This window comes from Ceratotherium simum, chromosome 13, assembly GCF_057802395.1.
Source record: "Ceratotherium simum simum isolate JZ-2026a chromosome 13, ASM5780239v1, whole genome shotgun sequence".
NCBI classification, from domain to species: Eukaryota; Metazoa; Chordata; class Mammalia; order Perissodactyla; family Rhinocerotidae; genus Ceratotherium; species Ceratotherium simum.
Genome location: NC_141912.1, coordinates 42,932,512 through 42,938,985, shown reverse-complemented (window position 1 = coordinate 42,938,985; position 6,474 = coordinate 42,932,512).

Sequence of the window (6,474 nt, the reverse complement as noted above, 5' to 3'; positions counted from 1 at the left end):
TCTCCTCCTGTTTTGAGTGGGTTCTCAATGCTTTTGGTTCCTCCCTCAGACATGGAGTTGCGGTACATATGAGACAGAGCTGGTTCCTCTTCCAGAGCTAGGCCAACTGTGGGCTCTTGATAGGGCTGCTGTGTACGGTTATCCAGGCTGTGCACTGCACTTGGCCATCACAACTGAGGAGTTCCGATCACACCATGGATAGCTAACATATGAGAGCACCTGGGTCACGCAGAGTTTATGAGCTTCCAAAATGAGTCCTGAGCAGCCGGAGGGAACCCCCTTCTACATAAAACTGCACAAGTACACATAGCCGTGCACACACACTCACTGGTCCTGTTCTGACCACACTCTCACGGTCCCGGAGATGGGGTCTTTTCCATCCTGGGAGGCCTCAATTCAACCCTCCATCTGACTCTGAACCTGACACCATCACCTCCCAGGGGCATGGGGGTAGGCGACATTGAGTGTGTGCCTGGTGGCCTGGTGTGTGTGTGAGCGTGTGAGAGAGTGCCGGCACACGGGTGCATGGGGGAGCTGCTACCTGCTGGCCCCCAGGCCAACCCTAGGGGCCCGTCTCTGCAGCAACAGCTTTTTCTGACCCCTAGTGGGGTGTTCTCTGGCCACAGACTAAAGCTGGGTCATTTATGGAGCCAGCATTTGGATGCATATAAGCCGGATGCTCCTGGGAAAGCCCAGAGCCAGCGCTCCCTCCGCCCTGCCCCTCCCCCTTGGTCCCCTCCTCCTTCACATGTGGGCCGTGCCTTCCTCTACCTTGGCCAGAGGGAACCACCGCCCACAGTTCTGCTTTCGCCAGCAGGCCCTTGGATTCCTGTTCAAGTTGTGCACTGATGCACTAGCACAAAAGTGTCTTTTATGCTTGAGGAAGGAGTACCCTTTGGGAGTGGTTTGTTACTGCAGCTAATCTACCCCATCCTGACTGACACAGAGGCTGTGCAATTTTACATACGGCACAAAATGTCAGGAGTCTTTCTAGCAGCACCAGGCTTGCCGAGCTCCTCTCAGGAACCCCAACTACGTGCCAGGTCCCTCCCAGACCACAAGGCTGCAAGGAGAGGGTTCTTTACCCCAGGCTGCAAAGCACTTTTTCTTAAGAATGAAGACTAAGGAAGATTTTTATATACACATATATGCATATAAATTGTATAATATAAATATATCATTACATATACATTAATTTATATAAATGCTATACAATCTATATTATATAGAACATATTTTAGATATCAGAGTACATACATATATATCTCAGAATTGGCCAGGTTATGCCGCAGTAACAAACCACTCTAAAATCTCAGTGCCTTAAAGCAACACAAGTTTATTTGTTGCCCACACTACTGGCTGGGTGACTTTGAGCAAGTACCTTAACCTCTCTGAGCCTCAGTTACCTCATCCTTAAAATGGAGATAATGGTGTCCACCTCATAGGGCTGTTAACAGGATTAAGTGAATTCAAATTAGTATATGAAAAGCATTCGGATCAGGATCGGGCATAGAGTAAGTGTCCCATATGAGCTATCATTTTATTATTTCGTATCTGCTACAGCAGCAGTTCTGGCATGCTGGTGACTTTACAATCTAGGTGCAGTTACATTGCATCTTGGGCACAGCAGTGTCCCTAGATTACAACCAATCGTGCCTCTTGTCCCTTTAGCCCCATTCACTATGGCCCTGGACTCTGTGTGGGGACAGACAGCCACCTTCTCACACAGGACATCGACAAGCTGTGGTCAGGCCCTTGAGAAGGTGGAGGGCTTCACTAAAACCTTACTAGATCCACCCCCATTCCCAACTCCCTGCCCCCTTGCCCGCCTCTACTAAAAAGAGGCTGGAAAAGCAAGAAAATTGTTTGCCTAGCCTCTTTTGCAGCTAGGAGTGGCCACATGACATTGTTCTGGCCAAAGAAATGTAAGTGAAGGTCTACCATGGTTTTCTGGGGAAGCTTTGCTTTCTTGATAAAAAGTGATAAAAGATGCAGCTGGTGCTGCCCTTTCCCTACTTTTGGCCTTGAATGTGAATGTGATTGTGACCAGGAGGTTATAAGCAGAGGGAGAGGCCAAGAAAACCAGAGATGTCAGCCATCATTGTTGAGCTACTGAACCCACGGCAATAAGCAATGCTGCTCCCCATAGTTCTGGTTGTGTTTAAAAAATGATCCCCTCTTTATTTAAACAAAAAACCAACTAGAACCCTCAGAAGCAGATTGAGAATGGAGGCACCAGGAAGAAGGTGGTTCTTACGCAATTTTGTGTGCGGAATGCCAGATCCTGAGGTTCCTTGAGAACTAGACAGAAGGGAGGACCAGGGGCCTGGAGAAGGTCAGCTCAGAGAGATGGCCCAGCCCTGTCAAGGGCTGCCAACCATCAGGGATGGCCCAGTCTCTGCATCCATGGGCTGTGCCCACTGCCTGGGCAGAGGGAGGAGCCCAGAGTAATAGGGGTCTGTGCTCCTAGACACTGCTCAGCCCTAACAGCCCATTCAACAACTCAGGGCACATATGAACGACCAGGAGCAAGACCTGGGCACCTAGGGAGGGATCTCCCTCCTTGACCAAGGTGCTACAGATGGAATAAGCCAAAGGGCTCCCTCAGAACTGGGGTGAGACTGGGAGGGCTGCTTCTCTGGCCCTGCCCAGTTGGGTGGCATCTGCCAGACATAACTGGGGGTGGGGGGCTATGTGCTCTGGGCCCAGTCTGCCTTCTCAGATCTGGTCTTCCCCCCAGGAGCAGTTTTCTTCCTTTCCATCATAAAAACCACTGGTTGGTCTCTCTTTCCAGTTCTACAACTCTTTTTGCCCGCTATCCTGAGCAAGTTAATGCAAAGGGCCCAGAGCTCAGAACACTCCTTCGAATACCAGAGAGAAAGAGAAAGACTGAGACGAGGGTGACATTAACACTGCTGTCCCTGTCACTTGCTGTGTACCTATGACCAGAAGGAAACGACCAAAATGTTAACAGGGCTTGTTTCTGGATCATGGGATCACTAGTGATTTTTTTTAACCTTTGCTTTTTAAAAATTATGTGTATTTTTAAGTGGTTCATAATGACCATATGTTGCTCACATAATCAGAGGATAGTTATTTTTGAGAAAGAAATCAAACAGGACTGTTTTACCTCTCCTCTACCTAAAGTGATCAATTTAGGGTGCACTGCGGGGGAGGGTGCTGAGATCTGCCTGCATTGATCAAGTTCTCCAGAGCATGTTTTGAGGAGTGGGGCGGGGGGCGGGGGGGCGCTCCTCCAGTGAACTCTCTTGGGGCCCAGGCTGGAACCCGTGTCCTTGCAGAGTCCTCTCAGGCCCAGGGGTTGAGGGGGTCGAGGAGGAGGTGGCAGGTCATCTTTCCATCTCTCCCTATTTACATCCTCCTCACTCTTCATGTCTGAGTACAAATGCCACCTCTTCTGTGAAGCCTTCTGATCTCTGCAGAATTCATCTTTCCTGCCTCAGCACCCTAACATTTTGCTTATATGTTATATTAGTTTTCTATGTTGCATAACAAATTACCACAAAGCAGCTTAAAACTATACACATTTATTATCTCACACTTTCTGTGGACCAGGAGTCTGGGCATGGCTTAACCGGATCCCCTGCCCAGAGTCTCACCAGGCTGTAATCCAAGAGTCGTCTGGGCTGTGTTTTCATCCAGAAGCTCGACGGGGAAGAATCCACTTCTGCCTCATTCAGGTTGTTGGCAGAATTCATTTCCCGTGGCTATATGACTGAGGGCTCTGGATTCTTTCTAGATATTTTCTGGAGGCCACTCTCAGGTCCTAGAGGCTTCTTGAAATTTCTAGAAGCTGCTCAAGTTCTTTGTTACATGGGCTCCTCAACGTGGCTGTTTATTTCATCAAACCTGAGAGGGGAATCTCTCTCTAATCTGCTAAAATGGAGTCTTATATAATGTAACCTAATCAAGGGAGTGACATCCGGTCACCTTTGCCGTCTTCTGTGGGTTAGAAGCAAGAAGCAGGTCTTGCCCACACTCAGAGGGAGGGGACTGTACAAAGGCAGGAATAATAGGAGGTAGAAATTATTGGGGATCATGTTAGGGTCTATGACAACATTTACATTTCTACAATAACACAGACAAAACATTCATTTCTTTCTGGAATTATAAGCAGCCATTTATTGCCAGCCTGCCCTCAGGAATCCAGCAAGCTCCAGAGGGTAGAAACCATTGTCTTACTCATCTCTCGCATCCTCCCAGCACCCAGGACCATGTATCCCACATGGTCGTGTGCTGGTTATTCTGTTTGGCCTTTCCCCACTCATTCTGCACCTTTCTCTGTCTGCTCTGAGCCCCAGGAGGCTGACCCCCATGGACTGGTTCACCGGGGCTCCCCTGCCCTCTGGCTTCAGGCTAGTTCTTCCATTGAGAAGCACGGGAAGGAGATTAGAGGGAGGAACAGAGAAAGGCTAGGTATCTGTTCCCCTCCCTCCCTCCTGGGTCACAGTTTGGGCCCTGGTTGCTTTCTTCTACCTTCAGCCACAGCTCCTATAACCAGGCCCCCTCCCTTCACCCCTCAGGCTTAGGATTAAGAAGGGCTTCTGTCTGTTGCCACTCTCTGGGCACATCACCAGCCCCTTAACCATGCCCACTTCTCTGTAATAAACAGTCCCCTCATTAAACTCTCCTCAGTTACCTTTTTGAGAATAACATTTGACTGACAGAGGCTTGAGATCTATACAATATCATTGAATGAGTGAATGTGTGCATGCATGATTAAAGAAAGAATTAAAGAAAGCTAAATAGGTTGGAACTATTATTAAACATCTACTGTGCTCAAGGCACCGTGCTAAGCTCACTGAATAGGTTCGCAACAGCCCTGTGGGGTGGGTATTATTTCTTCTACATGAGACAAGAGGAATGTGGGGCAGGAAAATCACATCCTGAGGTTCACAAAGATTTTAAGTGGTGGTACCAAAGTTTTTCCACTTCATCACCATGCTTCTAGCCTAAGTCTTTAAATCTCTGAGGAAGGCCTGGAGGAGCTAGAGGGCTTACAAGCCCCTGCTCCAGCGCCTTCCCCTGTGGCCCTTCTGCCTGGACAATTCCGTTGACAGGGAGCTTGCTACCTTTGGGTGTGGGGACCCCATCCCTTGTCTCCAGCCCAAAATGGGAATGGAATCCCACAGCTTCCCAATCCCAGAGCCCAGCTTTTTCCTCTTTGGTGGCCTCTCTCAGTCCCACTCTCCCTTCTTCCCCCAAAGACTTGGATGCCAAGTCAGGGAGGATTGGGATCCAGACCAGGGCCTCCAGGAAGAGGGGAATACACAGGAGGGGCACAGAGGGGCAGAGTGGACGGCTCATGCAGTGGACATGTGAGCGAGGTCTGGTGGCTTCCCCTGGCTGCTCTGTCTGCAGGAATCCCTCCTGAGACAGATGGCATACCAGACGAGAGGATCTACCTGGCTAAATGGTGCCAAGGAGAGCAGGTGTGTGGGGTAGGGGCACAGAGGTGGAAGCGTGCCGGGAAGAGACGGGAGGGGCAGCAATCCCAGGCCTGACTGATCCCCCTCCAAGGCTGCCCGTCCCCCACTCTCCACCTCCAAAGAAATGCTCAGGGCCACTGAGCCCTGAGCACGGGTTCTTTTGCCTCCTGGGACTATCCCACTCAGATTGACGTGGTATCTGGGCCGGCTTTAAAAGTTTCCTGGAAGCTTCCATGGAGGCTGCTCTACCAAGGTGAACCTCAAGGGGGAGATCATTCTCCAGGGGAGAGGAGGAGGCGTCTGTTGGGGAAGTGAAGATATTGGCCCTGTCCCCCACCCCCCTACAAGCCTGTCAGGTCTGGGAGGGCAGAGATGGTTCTTGTCCATCTTTGCAGCCCAAGGACCTAGCTGGCACTAGATGGTCAACAAGTATCTGCTAGATTATTAATCGGATATATAACTTTGGTTATATACAGACTGAAAACTTGCATTCATCTCTGCTCCTTTTCAAAATCCCACTAAAATGGCAATATATGTATTTTTAAAAGTTGCAAACCCACAGAGACAAAGAGAAAGAAGAGAGCAGATGAGAGGTTCTAATACAATTTTGGACAACAGAAGACAGATGGACGTGTGGTAACTGTCTAATCAGAGTGTGGAAAGTTGAAACCCAGACGCTTTCAAAGAGCAAGAGGATGTGGAGATTGTACAGGCACAGAGCTTATTCCTGCCCCAGAATCCCAGAGTCTCAGGAGGTGTGTGCAGAAGCTGCCCTGAAGGCTGGGGTACAGGACAGGTGGGGCGGAAATAGGAGGACTGGTGGAAAGTTTGTATGAGGAGTAATGAGCTGCCCAGATGCCCTCACATGTGAGGCAGCAGAATGGGCATCTCTAGGCAGCTCGCCCCTCTTGACCCTGGCCAAGGCTATTCTGGAGATTTGGACCAGAGAGGCCCTAGCCTCTAGGCACAGCTTGGGAAGAGAGAAGAGCGGCTCTGAAAATTAAGGGAGTTAAGGGAAAGTCTG